General features: G+C 45.3%; 1 pseudogene; it reads left to right on the top strand.

Moving 5' to 3' along the window:
• LOC144095585 (uncharacterized) overlaps positions 1–15,634 on the top strand; it is a 43,524-nt pseudogene extending 27,890 nt beyond the window's left edge.
• Positions 15,635–15,992: the final 358 nt, after the last annotated feature.

The following is a 15,992-nucleotide window of genomic DNA, read 5'->3' as shown; positions in this document are numbered from 1 at the left end:
CATTAAAAACCGGTGGGTACCCGGCGGCACTGGGGATCGAACCCAGCACCTCCAGAATGCGAGGCGGATGCTCTACCACAAGGCCACCGCTTCGGTATTACGCTGCCGCTTTCGCTCTCTAACTAGATTCAGCAGTAGTTGAGCCGCAGGTAATTATTTTGTAATGAGGCGTAAGGCATTATTATTCACGGATTACTACGTGGTGTGCTCCTACGGCTGCTAAATAATTTTTAACTGAATTGTTTTTGTGCTGTTTCAGTTTTAAAAGCTGAACGATGACTGTGACATCGAAGAGAGGTTGTAGGTCATATGAGGCGTCAAAAACTGCAATGTAATTGGTGCTTGCACGCTTGTTGTCATTGCTGCTCTTGAGGAAGGCTGTCTTTAGCATTGCAGTAAATTAAAACAATAAAGCAGCATTTATATCGCAGTTTTTATATGCCTCATATGACCTAAAACCTCTCTCAGCCGTTACAGCTCTCATTCGGCTGTTGAAACCGAAACAGCGTTACAGAAAAATGCGATTGTGGGGACCCCACATGGTATTCATGCATAGTAGTGTCTTCCACATCATTATAAAGAAGAAAATATGCCATCATAATTACTTCTATTTCCTCCCTTAATGTGCACTGACATCGCACAGTACACGGGCCCCTAGAATTTCGCCTGCATCGAAATTCGACCGCCGCGGCCAGGATGAAACCCGTGACCGCAAAAAGGCAGGTTCGATGCTGGCCGCGGCGGTCGAACTTCGATGGAGACAAAATTCTAGAGGCCCGTGTACTGTGATGTCAGTGCATGGTAAAGAACCGCAGGTGGTCGAAATTTCCAGAGCCCTTCACTCTGGCATCCCTCATAGCCTGAGTCACTTTGGAACGTTAAACCCTAATTAACCATGAAAATTTCAAGAAACAACACTCATCATTTCATTAAAAAACTAGTGCCTTACCTTCTCAGCTTCTTCGATTTACACATCGGCACCGCCACATTGCTGCACCGCAGCTAATCTTCCATTTCAGCGAGTGCGAGGCAGCCTAGAACTCGTGCTGCACTTGTTGACAAGTGCAGAGAGTGCAGCCAAATGCAAGAGACCTTATGATTATGTGGCTCTTTCCTTTGCATTGGGTGGGCGACAGTTTTTGTCCTAGCCATTACATAGAAAGAAGAAACAAAAAGGAAACATGGAAACATTCACTATTAGGACAACAGCTTTCGCGTCCAGACCCCAAATGAACGAAGCCTGCCTGTATAATTAACAAAGCACCTAGGCTTTCACGGATCTAGCAAATAATTATTTTGAAAGTGGGCCTCCTGCTGTGAAACCAGCAATGTTTGTGCCTCTAGAGAGAAGCAGTGGCGAGAGGCGAGCAGCCACAGGCGAATGTAGGTAGGAAAGCTAGGTGAACGAGGCAGTAGTTCCCATAATTGAAGAATACTTGGAAAGACAAGGACGAAACATGTTTATGTTATTCCTTCTATGTTTGTCGTTTTGTTTTCACAAGTTAGGAGTAGATATTTGTTGTAATTTCACTCTTAAAGGGCCTCTGAAAGGGGGGTCTGAGGTTGGCTATAAAATGGTTTGATTAAGTAGAGTACAGACACCTGAGCGTTCATGCCTCGTACGAGGCCTCAGAAGCGAGCGGATAATTTACAATACCTTTGAAAAAACTCCCGCTTTCGAACCTCTAGGCGACCAGCGGTGGCAGGATTTCGAGCGAAATCGGTCAGACAACATCACATCTTGCAGATGACGTCAGTAGCAGGAGGTTCCCATTGGTTCACCATGCCAACGTGACAAAACGACAGACCCCATAATTACCATAATAAAAACGCTAGATACTTAAAATTTTTAGTTCTTCGAAAACTTTTCTAATCTTAGAAAGGAAAGTAGTCGTTTATATGCATGTTTACGCCGTTATTGTGTGTGCAGCATCAAAAATTAGTGCTGCATTTCCGGTTTTAAACACTGTCGTCTGCTCGTAGCGCTTGTGTCACTCCGCCCGCGCCACTGTTGAATCGGGAACTATACCCACCCAACGTCTTTCCCACGTGTTAGAAGGGGACGCACTACTGTCTCCTAATATAGACACGGAAATATCGCTCGGTAACAAATGTATAAGAATTCGGAATATTAGAAACGGTGCTAGTGCTAACGTTCCAGCGATATCGGTCGAAACCTCCATCACAAAAAAATTCAATAGTGCCTTTCAAATGCTTCGTCACGATGCATTTTGTTTCGAAGAAAAATGCGCGCATAGCCTGCCAGTTATGAGAGAATCTTTCTGTCCGCAAAAATTTCATGAGTGCAAAGACATGCTGGCCATTGAAGGAGGTCGGGAGAGGTAAGGCAATAAAGACAGGTCTCCACTCAAAAGCGCCATAAACATTAAGCAGATACTACGAACTGTTTCACTGTTTACTGTTTTTACGAACATACTGCTTTTACATACTGTTCTTACGAACGTAAAAACATACTGTTTTTACGTTCGTTTACTTTTTAATTATCAGTTCACCCAATAAACTTTCTTATGAAATAGATTTCTCTTTCTGGCACTAATTGGTAACTTTGTTTTCAGTATTCAATGAATAGAGAGAGATATATAAAACATTTATTATTTCATTGATGTGTTCTACGAGTAAAGTAGGCGGACTCCTCAGTTAAGGACTCCGGTGGCTTGGGCGAATGCTTGGACCAGTCTGATGAAGCGACACTGGTCCTCCAGACCATTGTTGGTCAGGGCTGCCTCCCACTGCTTGTATGATGTCTTTAATGTTTTTAGCTGAGGTGGTCTTTGGGAACAATTCCAGGAAAAGTAAAACAGCGCAGGACAATTCCAGGAAATGTGAAACAGCGTAGGCTTCCGCCGCCGCACCATGGACCGAAGGGGCGGTATTTGGAAAGGTGAATGAAGCTGTACAAGTACAGGTTAGGGAAGGTATTCGTTTGTATTCGCCTCTAAAATGTGGCTTCTCCTGTGGTGAGTTTAATACGGGGAGGGGGATATTCTACGATCTAATCTAAGCATCTCCAGCCGCTCCCCATAGTTTGATGGTAGAGGGGTGAGGTACGGGCAACGATCCGCTCGGTTTGTTAGCTCACGAGCTAGATCGTTTGCCGCCTCGTTGCCTTCAAGACCTGGATGGCCCGGGGTCCAAGTAATGTTATGGGGGCGTTGAAGTGTAGGTGAGAGGCCCGACGGTATGAGTAGAGCCGCTGTCATTTTTGGGACTCTCCCTGTAATGTAATATTGAGAGGCTCGCTTCGAGTCAGTCATTATGTGAGCTGTTTGTCCGCCAGATCACAATGCCTTATGGCAATGGCGATGGCGGGGGCTTCTGCCGCGGCACAATCCTCAGCCCGGAGTGAAGCACTCGTCAGTAGTTGAAAATTGTGGTCAAGGGCGACTGCAACAAAGATGCTCGGTTCAGTGTACGCCGCCATGTCTACATAGACTGCTTTGCGATCTGACTCTAGACGCCGGCGTAGATGAGTGACCCTAGTCTCCCGTCTGCCTTTGTGGATTTCTGGATGCATATGTTTTGGGAGCGGAGCCACCGAGATCTGTCTTCTTATGTTTGCAGGTAGGGAAGTGTGTCGCCAGAGCTCTTGTAGATATCGTGGTGTACCAATGAGCTGAAGAATGGCTCTTCCGGTGGTGGTCTGTTGGAGTCGGGCTCTCTGCGATGCTAAGTCCGCATCTCTGATCTCCTCAAAGGTGTTGTGGACTCCAAGCTTGATTAGACGTTCGGTCGAGGTGCTTGTAGGAAGGCCGAGGGCTGTTTTGTACGCGCTGCGAATGACAGTGTCGGCCTGCTTAAGTTCTCCCTTTGTGAGATGATGATACGGAAGGCCGTCTGCTATTCCGCAGATAACCAAGGACTGTACAAGTCGAAGAGCGTCTTCCTCGCGCATGCCTTTCTTGTGGCGTGTTATACGACGAATCATACGTGTAATTTGGTGGGTGGTTGTTTTGAGAGTTTTTATGGTATGTCCTGCGCGTAGGTTACTTTGAATACAGAGCCCTAGAATTCTAATGACCGAGACCTCTCGAATCTGTTGGTCTTCTACATAGAGATCTACTGGTCCAGAGTTTTTGTAATTTTGACCGTGCACCCTGATTACGTCTGGTGCACAGCGAAGGCCACTACTAGAGGCAAATGTTTAGACAATCGATGCAGCTTCCTGTAGGGCTTGTTCCTTCTGTGCAAGGGATCCCTTAGTCGTCCAGATAGTTGTATCGTCTGCATACAGTGTAAATCCTATATCGGGTAATTCCTGCAGCCGACGAGCCAATCCTGTCATGGCAATATTGAATAAGAGGGGCGAGATGACTGATCCCTGCGGAGTGCCCTTGTTTGGCATTGTTATGGTATCTGAGCTGGTATTTCCAATTTAAATTGTTGCAGTGCGGTTCATGAGGAAAGCTGAGAGAAGATTTCAGTGAACAGAGAAGGCTTCTTTATATAGCACTGTTCAATATAGAGCAAATTGCTGACTTGAAAAACAAGTAAATTTGCATGTTCTTCATAATATATACAAAATTAACAACACTGCATCGAAAGAAACATTTCTTCTTGCATTTGAGTGCTGGTTCACCTTCAGTGTTCTTGATATTGTGTTTTATCATGTCCTGCAGTTTGTTTACTACATACGAGAAACGAGGTAGCTCAGCCTTGTTTAAGAGGGCTCACCAGATACGAGGCAACTCAGATTTGAACTTTTTCTTTCGATAGATGGCAGCACTTAGGTACCACAAAAGGGAGAGAACTTCTATTACCCCTCCAGGTGTGTAAATACTACCGCGACATCTCCTCGACCGCGACACGCAAGTATTAGGTCTTCCGCGAACAAAATGTAGGGCCGAGAACTTTATGTGTATGTCCTGCCAAAGCAGGGAGACGGAAGCAAAAAAGAATAACCCGTCTCATGGGGTGGTGGTCACGGATTGGACCTTTTTCCAGTAACGCACCATTCTGCTGCCACAAGGAAAAGTACGTTTTCCGGTTTGGGTTATCTAAGCTCCCTCGCATATTTTCTGCGAAAATACATTTACAATGATAGGGTGGGGTATACAGCCTGTAGTTAGCAGCAGTGTTAGCTTAGCCTAGCCAGAGCAGATGAGTGTGAGTCATCATTTGGTACACCTCGGAAACACCTCTCCTTCCGCACTTCGGCCGGCTATTCTGTATTCCTCGTATTCCTCCCTCGCGACACGCAATATAAGCCCGATATCCGTTACCAGTGTGGACGCCGATTCGACGACGCGGCCTCTGTGAAAAGCTTTTTGCGCTCTCATTGTTTACACTGCCAGTGTTTCTTTGTAATGTCTTTGCTGCTGTTGAACTTACTTTTTGTTTAAGCATCCGGCCGATGCTTCTTTGACAAAAGGAGTGCCGCGAAACTGTTGTACTACATGTTTGTTCGAGCTCAAAACCGTTGGCGCGCGGTAATATAACTTTGTTGCGCGACATGCGATCAGCGTTACCTGGAAGGAATGCACCCAGGCGCAACTAGTTCCACATTATTCTGGGTTGTCGTAGTTGTTTTAGAGTTTTATTTTTAAGGTTCCTCTTTTATCACCACTGAGCACGTTTGTTGCTATCGGCGTCGCCGAATTTTTCAGTTTATTTATGGGCGATAGTCACTTCAGTAACTAAATTACTGCTGAAATACTTCGTTTCATGTCTCCTTCAGTGCTTATTATTTCACCGCGGAACAAATCAGACTTGGGGAAAAGGATGAGATGTGTGGTTTGCAAAAACACTGAGATTGTCCTGTTACTAGTCGTGGTGACTTTTGAAAGCGAATTTCGTCATTGCACAAGCGACTACCAACTGTTCTGGACAAAGTTGGTAGTAGTGGTTTATTGTTAAAAATAATGAAAATTGCACTGTAATAGAAGATGACCACTGCAGCCACGCCATCCGTGTGTGCTCTTTTTGAACACAACAACGGCAGCGCACATAAATTGTTATGACGTCAGGGGTGTGAAAGCGAAAACTCCACACCTACTATGGTTTCAGAAAAAAGTCTCATGAGCTCAGCTTTTTTATGTTCTATTATATATTTCATATATTATATACTTTTATGTATTATATATTTTACATATATATTTATATAGCGCCCCTTCCGAGTCCTTTTCTGATTGAAATATGCGACTTTCGAAAGCGTAGTGCAGGAGGTGCGACTTGGTGTGGCGCATACCGAGGCGTATCTAATTGGGAGAATAAAGACGGTTGGGGAACTCTCGACCCATGCAAAACTGGTTCAGGAGCAAAACTGGATGATTTTGCCAGCCTGGCCATGAACGTTTGACATCACGTTATGTACACCGCAGAGATGTCTATTCAGGAGTTGGGGGCTCGGAAATCCGCGAGCTCCTTTCTGCAGATAAGGTGCAACACTGCTTACCCGCGTACAGTGGACAGGACCTACACTAATAACGCGAACATTTTGGCAGAGATATGCCTGGGAGTGAGGAGATTTGGGGAAAAAGAGCGACGCTCGACCAAAGATTCTTTAGAGAACCGATGATTCGAAGCCAATTCGACACATTCTGGTTTCACTAGCTTGGAGCCAAAGCCAAACGATGGCTTCGACCGGTTCTCATGAAGCTGCAGTGCATCAGGGGCTGAGCAGGAAAAGGAAGGAGACGGTCCTTTCTCCCCTTGGTGTGGGCTGTTGCACTGGCATACATAGTTGTCCGCGAGTATAGCGTGAAATCGCAGGTGATTCGCAAGTTCCTCAGTGAAAGGAGGTTAATCGCTACGTCAGGACAATCAGTCCAAGCCATTAGCCCTGTTCACATGAACCCGATGCCACGGGTCGATTCGGGGATCGGGTTGAGCATGGCCAATCCAACCCGACCACTGCGTGTTTACACGAACTCGATTTTAGCAATTCGAGACCGGTGCAGCTGTAGCGATACCAAGTGTCGAGCAAGCAGTAGCAGCCTCCAAGTTTGAGACACGCCATCGCTATATCGGAGGTGCGACGGCGCACGAGGAAAGCAAGCGCGAATTTATACCCTTCACTCTCAATATTCCTACTTTTCGACCCAACAGAGTTTACAAGCACATCGGTTCATGCTCGAGTTGAGTCACCTACTCCTTGCGGTGGGACTGACGACCCGAACCGTCGACTCCCGGCTCGATGTGCGCACCAGTACCGGTTTTCGAACAACCAGGTGTGTGGGTTCATGTAGGCGCCGGCCGCTATCGGCTCGAGGGTCTCCTATGAGGAATATTTGCGGCTTCATTCTTGACTTGTATAGACACCTGGGTCACTACGCCCTTGGGCTGGGCAAGGAACAATGCTGTTCTCCCACACTGTCCTGAATAGGGAGCCCCCATCCTTTGCTCTGGCACTAACAATGCCTTATTGTGTGGCTGCCGGGAGGGGAAGGGGGTAACTTTTGGGTGTGGCCTTGCATTCCCCTTCCTTTCCACACCAAGAGCTCGAGCGAAAAAGAAACGCAGAAATCCTTTCCGAATACAGCCCCAGCAAGAAAAAAAGAGGTCAGGTCAGTCCAAGTTCTGAGAAAAAACCTGCGCGCGCGAACGCAGACAACCAAGAGGTTGGTGGTAGAGTGTAGTAGCGACAAAATATTCTGACGCTAGAAGGAGCCACGTCGCGCTAGTTAAATTTAGCGCAAATTTGAAATCACCACAGAAAATGCACAACTCTCAGAGCCTGTAAAACGCAAATACTATGCTCGATATGAATGAAAATTGCAGCTTGACAATCAAGAAAGAAAAAGAAAGGAAATGTTGCGGACGGAATTCTGTTATTTGGCTTAGTTTTTTCACGAGGTGACATGAAAGAGTGACATAACTAAATGTGCAATATTTCTTGATATTTACCTCTGATTTGTAAAAAAATGAAACTAAGAAAATAATATCTGTCTGCAACAATTCCATCATTCATTAAAGAAGAAAACGCTCCAGAGGCCTCATGAAAATCGAGCCATTTTTAGACACGCTACAGCTTCTGAAACTATCTATGTATTTCCTAAGGACACTGTCACTGGTGAACCCTCTTAATATACACATCATAGACAATAGAAATTGTGCTTCCTTATGATGTTGGAAAACCACAAATTTGGCTTCAACGTCAAGGTCTAACACAGGCTGTGGTAGAAAACAGTGAAGCCACTGAAACACTACCAGCCAGCTAAGAACTTCAGTAAGTTGTAGCCCAAGTTGGCTGCCGCTAGACACTTGTCTTAGTTCTTTCATAAGCTAGGAACTGTTATCAGTTACTATGCAACAGCTACACTTAATAGCATTATTATGCTATAACACGTGCCTTTCACAGAACCAATGTAAACTTTTCTATGCTGCTGGGCTGTGGACATTCGTTTCATGACATAAGAAAAAATCAGGGTAGTCCCACTGATACGATGCCCCCAAGACACACCATTCTGACTCTTTGCTCGCGATTGTGGTCCTTTGCTTCCTACACATGGCCGACAACGGCATATACCGAGCAGATGATGATCACAAAAGTTAGCTGTGCAACTCACAGCGCTGTTTTTGGCTGTTAAGAATTTACGCTAAAGCGAGGCCTTCCTTTGCTCTGCAAGAGCATCAGCATGCATCAGAAAATCGTAGGAGTACTACTATACACACCCACTCTAGTGAGCATGCCATAAGTTCACAACTTTCAGATAAATGCATCTGCTTTTTTTTAGGAGCCACTTCGTAAGTTCACGTGCTCCACAATAATGAACACGTTGGAAGCACAGACCACAGAGCAGTGGCCTGATGTGCCCAGCACAACGTTGCGACGGTCTTCTTGTAAGTAGGGTGCACTCCGCAACATGGTAGGGGCTTCCAGCCGGAAAATGCTGGAAACCACTACTAGTCAGGTAATAAGGGCACTATTCAGGTAATAAGTGCAGAAAATTGCTGCAGCTACACAAGTAAACTGCAGCATCAAACCTCTTGTTGCGGCCAGGACACAGATCGAGCCACCTGCAATGCTACCTGCCCCGCTGTCGCCCATACCACCCAGCTTCAGAGCGCAGAGTGCGTCAACGCCACAGAAACAAGAGACAGCGAGTGTGGTGTCGGAGACAGTGGACAGTTTTTATTGCGATGGAGGTGAATAGCAAGCTGCAGCGCTCGATACCACATACATGCCATCATTTGATCCAAGTGTCGTCGGGTATGTGGAGTGTATGATTAATATTGTAACACCTACACCATCAGCTGCTCCCGTCACAGCAACCTTATGGTCACTTTTCGGTAGCTCAGCCTGAGAATTTGTGATTAAATATTGCCCTTAGTGAGCTAATTTTGATGCACGCAAAATACAGAAGGCATCTACATGCAGAAAGATGCGAGATAATATTTAAGAGCTCCATTTCACTGCAATAATACAGGGCCCTCAACTATGGTGCCTTTTCTTTCCCGTTTTTCACTCCATCCATCATACTGCATGTGTGTTATCCGTTCAAAGTGATACATGAACTGTGCTTTTCTTTTTACTCATAGCTAATTTATGTGTGCAAGTGCTGAAGTGCACTATGAAATAAGGTATATGCAGTGTGTGAAGCTGGGGTGGCATGTCAATTATTTCAATAGGTGTTGAAGTCTTAATAAACTCAGCGTTAGCGCCAAACGGGCCCATGAAACGTGGAAGCCACCAGGAGTGTTTACTTTGACAACATTCATTTTGCATTGCAGGAGTTCATTTGTGAAAACCTCGGACAAGGGCAGCTCAGTGAAAGGTCTTACCTTTTGTATTGCAAGGAAAAAAAATGTGTGATGAGTGCATGACAACTGGGATGCAGTGGAATGCTATTCATTTCCAGCTCACATGCAGATTCACCTGTTGAAGGTGAACGAAAGTTCATTGTATTTTAGGTGCCTGCGAGAGCTAGTGGGCACCTGCCGCACCTGCTGCCATCCCTCCCGCAGCCACCTCACTGTGGAGGCCACACTGCTCACCGCGCAGGCTGTGTGTGCACTAGGCCATAGTTATACCTGGGAGAGCCAGCGACATGCAGGTGATAAACAGCTGGCAATCTTCTACTGGCTGCGGCAATACTGTTCTCCAGATGCCCGGTGGCTGCATCACTGCGTTGCTTGATGTCCATCAATGTGCAGACCATCTGCGAGAGAACATTCTACAATTATCAGCGGGTCTACTTGCTAGCCGTTATAAAGAAGGTAACGGCTGCATGCTGTACAAAGCTCTGTGCAAATTGATAGCCCGGCACAAGCACCAGTTTCATCAGAGAAAGAAAACATACAATGTAATAAATCAGTCAGTAATGATGCAGGCCTAGTTCATTGGTTTTTTTTAAGGAATTTGATGCAAGTAGTATCGTAAAGTTCAAAGGATGCATGACTGTGCATAGCTGCAAGTGATTCTTCAAATGGACAGGTTCCATTTAGCTTTTAAAATTAGCATGGCAGACCATTTTTCAAATCAAAATAAGCTTTGGAGCTGGCACTATGAAACTTGGCTTGTGGCTGTTAGATTCTGACGCTGTACAATGTGTTGAGATTTGAAACGTCCTGCTTTCGTTGTTGCATCAATGCAAAAACATATTTTCATTGCAGAATTGAATGACTCACAATTTGGCACTGAATTTAGAAAAAAAATGGTTTTTAGCGCTCCTTACAACTGCCTTTTCAAGGATTATTTACCACAAATAGCCATGCCCAAGCCATGACCCATGACCCAGCCATAGCCCTGACCCTAACTTTCTGCAGTAGAAAATAATAAATTCTGCTAACTGAGACCAAACAATTGTGATTTTCTGCGGGAGGTATCAAATAATGCTGCAGAATACATACTACAATGTGAATTGTTTTCAAGTTTTTCATGGTAGCTAAATTAACCTTCGTCATGAATCTTGAGAGCAGCTTTTTGCTAGCCTTGGGTCAAAGGACTATGCGCAAGTGCAGAAAAGGTGGCTCTGGATGAAGAAAGAATGTAGTGTGGGTCGCTGCGAAAGAGAAGGCACTAAAAATTTGAGCAGAGTAGAAGAAGAAAGGGCAAACAGGTGCCAGACTGGGCAGCTTTAAAAACTGGGTCGCGGCAGCAAGGAAGTGATGTCCAGTGCTGCCGCATCAGCGGCGGCTACATGTCTTAAAACTATTGCTGGCTTCACTTCCCTCTATTGTGGCATGGGAATCTTAAGAATCGCCTTTTTAGTAGCATGGCATCTGCATTTTTGGGTGCTCTCGGATATGGTTGGCCAGCCGTGACATCACAAGGTCACGTGACCGAAAATGTAATGGGCGGATGTAAGTATGAACAATTAAAGACTATGGCGTTAATAAGATACATCTGATGTTTTTATCATACTGCCATTCCCGCTGATCTACTGTCAAAACAATTGCACTAAAAAGAGAATGTGGCGACTAACAAATTCTGTGAAAAATGCATGTCTTGTGATTTTTCATGGAACCGCAACAAATCAGACAACAAACCAGGGCATGACTGTTAAACCCTAAAATATAGAGTCTATATCATGTACTAATTATGGGAATTATGTATGTCAAACAAGTAAGGTGCTTATTGATTGAGGAACGAAATGAAAGGTACGTGTTGTCTTGCTTGCAGCTTTTTCAGGAGCAGCAGGCAACGCTGGCAGAAGAACTGCAAAGCGTACAACTTGTACAGGCTGATGGCGGTCGCTGTGACTCACCAGGCTACAGAGCCAAATACCTGACGTACAGCCTGCTCGCCACGAAAGTCGGCAAAATTGTCTGCACGGAACAAGTTGCGGTTAAAGAGGCGAGTTTTCTTTACCTGCGAGCAAAGAGCAATGCAGTCACGTCACAATGCTGACACACAAATTGATCACCTTTCTTGTTTGTAAAAGGCCCTTGATTTAAATTGTACTGCCACCGCAAAAAAGAATTGGGGCTACATTATAAAAACGCATTCCACTTAATTAAAATGTCAGCAGTCATGCAAGCTATGCATAACCAGGAAGTAAAAGAGGTACATGTAAATGTTTCAGAAGAGGCCTACAGACTGCACAGTAGTCATGCTCCTTTACAAGAAATATTGAAATACTAATCAGAAACATAAACGCAGACAAAATTATTGCACTGCTCACTGCATGTTTACATGAGAAATGAAAACTTGTTATAAAAGCTAATGAAGCGCACCCTGGCAACCTTTGATTTGCTAATGACCGTGTTCTGTAAGTAATTCAGGGGAGGTACTGCAGTGCGCAACAGTGGACATGAACATGTCAAGGGCAAAGGTACGACTTAAAGCGATGAAGAGAAAAAACTGAATTCACGGGAAAGACAGTTTAAAGTGAGTAGTGAGGTATCAGAAGTAGAAAATAGATCTGTCTTGCTCAAGTAGCAACTGCTCACCAGGCGCACAGGAAGGAAGCCACCATGGAAGTTATAAAAGTATAGGACACTTGAAAGACCCCTCAAGTAAAACCGGACCCAACTAATATTCCTCAGATGAAGCCGAGATGAAAGGGAGGAAATGGTAGAGAACAGATATAACTGATAATCCCTTACCATAACGAACAGGATTCCAAGAGTAGACAAACACATCAGGGTGAAACAGAGTTAAAGAAGCAGGTAACATAGAGAAATTCGCAAGCCGCAGCTGGTGCTAGACAGGGTTAGTTGGACGTATTGGACACAGCTGAGCTGATAATTGTAAGGAATGAAAGAAGCGGGTCAATGAATCAGCATGTTGTAACTTTTTGCTTCTTTCACAGTCACTTGCAGTGCCAAACAGTGTGGCGATTGAAAATGAAGGGGTCAGTAAGTGCCTGGAAACTTCAGAATGCAGGTGTCACGGTATGCTCTCTGAACACAGGTAACACTCCAGGGTTCTGTACATTGCTAGCGCATGAAAAGGCGGTGTGTCATGTTTTGCTAATACCCCTGTCACAAGGGCACTTCCAACTGGCCAGTGAGTTCAGACGCGATGGACACATGGCAGTGAAGAAGCTGCGCAGAAACCAGCAAGCCATGCTGGGTGTGGAATATTGCAGCTGCACAGTCGATCGCTTGTGGGATTATGCACTGGAGGCCCTGCAGGAAGTCGATCAATTCTCGCCCAGAGCCTGCCACAAAGATTGTCAATAGCCACTGAGCTGTAAAAATTGTGCCACTGCCACACGACAAGCTCTAGCACTGCTGGAAAGTTTCATTTTTCCCCAGAAAACTGCAGTGGCACCACTGCCGCCACCAATATTTGTTCGTTTGCAAACAACAAGCCTGGAAATTTTTCACCTAGAAAAGGCTGAAACTTAAAAACAGCAATAATTTCTCCAGAAATGATTTGCTTTCAGCGAGCTGTAGTAGTATTTATGCAATTTTGAGCAAACCAATTTGGATGTTTTTATATGCCTGGAAACAATAAGCTTATGTTAGCTGCAGTGTATTGTGGGTGCCCATGTTTTTTCTCTGCAAAATAAGCTGTATTTTTTAACTGCAGTAAAATTTCACCGCTTTTACTACTACGAAATCATTCAGTTGAGGTTGATTGTGATTTCCCGCCCCTGCTCAAAGGCCTTTCAAATCTGACCACAGCTCTCCGCTGCTCTGTTCATTCAATGGCCATTACAGCTGCCCATGCTGCAGCGTCCAATAAGCATTTGAGTTGATAGACCATCAGTTAAGGGGGTTTCAAAATGGCACTCTGACCGGGATATGCATAAGTCCTGATGTTGTGCTGCTTCTGCAGACAAATATTTTTCTCAGTAATTACAGTGCCTTGCTTGTTATTGTTGTCCATTTTCAGACAGACATCCCGGTGTCGCGTTTCTGCCGGGTGGAGAAGCCGGGCATCAAGCATTGATTTGATGCATGGCATGTTGCTAAAGGTAATTAAGGCGCCGTATTGTTAGTGCGAGAGGTCCATTGTATGCTTTGCAAGCAGGGTAATTTTAGCTTTGTTCTAGGCCTCAAGAAAAAGCTACAGGTATGCAGCCGCATACACACAATTCTTGAGGGTTAGATTGTGAGCATTATTGACCACCTCTACTGGGTGGCTGCTATAGGCCGCGGAGATGGGGACCTCGTATTCAGCATGTGGAAGAGCTTGCTGAACCATGTATGCAACAAGCACAACGGCCATGAAGGCCCCTACCAAAAATTCATACATGGCCCTCTTGAAAAACGCCAGTGGATGAAGCGAAGTAAGTGCTAATGCCGAATGCTGTTGCTTTATTACTTAGTCACTGTTGATGTTTAGTCTCCGGTAATGGGCTTAAAGCAGCCCTTGACAAAATACCTTTTAATCCAGACTCAAAGGCCTTCCAAGAGCTACAGAAAATTGTGAGCTCCACTTTGTTGCTGCGCGACATCCGTCAGCTGTCTCCTGAGGTGCAACCGTTTTCGTTAGAGTTGTTCCACGGACTGCTTATACAGTTCGCTCCAAAGCAAATGCCTTCTCGGAGGAAGGGATGCAAGCAAGGCCCATGCGCACTTTGACCTGTGGCATGCAAGCAGGTTAGATGAACATTGCTCTTCAGGACTCAGCTGGCTGTGATGCACTACAACGAGAACTCTACGAAAGTGCAAGCGGAGACAGCTGATGGTGAACATCGGTGGAAGGTGAAAACTTCCAAGGCGAGAAAGGGGCACTTCACTGTCTGTCCGGTAAAAGAGGTGACAACATACAGTAAGCAAACAATTGTTATAACTCGGGTAGCAGCATTTCACCGCAGCCACCAGTTGTAATAGGCCGGGTAGAATGGCAGGCAGTTGTGATGAAAGGTGGCGTCGTTGGGCCGGAGAAGGGATGAGGAAGGATGGAAGCTGACATTTGGGAACGACAAAAACACAAACAGGTTTACTGGCTTTAATCTTATTTACATATTTTACGAAAGAAAGAATAAACAATCAAGAATTAAGAGTTAAAAGCATCAAGAAGCTGGATGAGCCTTATCGCCAAGGCCCAGAGCCTTCGTTCCTAGTCAGGATGCTCGTTAAATACACTGAGGCTTAGCCCCTTTCACCAGGCGGTATCCAATTGAACACGAGGCAGAGATCAGAAGAGTCAACACACATAACACGCGGAGCCCCGTGGGAATGGGCGAGGAGGATTTGAAGGTCCGCTGCTACTTCGCCCGAAGCTGTACGTCCATCCTAACACAGGCACTTGTCAGTCACGGCTAATTTTGGGAAGGCACTGTTTCTTTCTTCCCTTCTGGTCTGACTTCCGTCAGAAAACAGACAAAGAGAAGGTCATCTCCCCCTTCCTTAAGAGCGTGGGAAAGATTCGCAGGCAGGCTCCCAGCACATCTTTTTTCGTGGTGTCCTCGTGGGGCCAAATGACCTGTCGAAATTGCTGCTACCGCGTGATCATCCTTGTGCATTGAATATTCGCTTTGATCTTCAGCTGGTGTGCATCCCGTTCATAACACAATGTAGACATCAAACATCTGTAATATTGTGGTAATGAAATCATTTTCTGAAAATATTGCCTTTCCATGTTGGCCATTAGACTTGCAGTAATACCAAAATACTTACTAGTTTATCATTCAGTGGAAACACACATGCTGAATTATCAGCAACTTGATGCTCATTGCACAAACTTGGATAGATACTTCGTCTAATACCGCTGTTGTGTACTCAAACATATAATTTGGTGTTTTTCTCCGCAGGCTATGTTGACACCTCTTGCTGAAAGTTGTCGAAAGTTTCGAGGGCTCCTCCTACAAGGAAAGCTTTCTGAGCAGTGAGCCTTCAACTCTACACCACATGACAAGCCACTACAACAGGACTGAAAAGCAAGACGTCATTACTACCAGACATTCCCGATTTTTAAAAACGCCACTTGACCCACTCTCACTGCCTGCCTTACAACGGCATCATAATCGTGAGCAACATCTCTGAGCACATCGCGGCAGAGTCCTCCAGTCTGGCCCTCAGAGAAAGCACTCGACCATTTAATATCTTGGCAACATTCACCCTGCCCTGTGTTTGGACACTACATAGACTATATCACTGTCATCTTGCTGGTCTCGCACTCCTATGCCTGTGTG

The sequence above is a fragment of the Amblyomma americanum genome, chromosome 6, assembly GCF_052857255.1.
Source record: "Amblyomma americanum isolate KBUSLIRL-KWMA chromosome 6, ASM5285725v1, whole genome shotgun sequence".
Classification (NCBI taxonomy): domain Eukaryota; kingdom Metazoa; phylum Arthropoda; class Arachnida; order Ixodida; family Ixodidae; genus Amblyomma; species Amblyomma americanum.
Note: the sequence above shows the minus strand (reverse complement) of the source record. Positions and strands in the feature narration are given on the sequence as shown.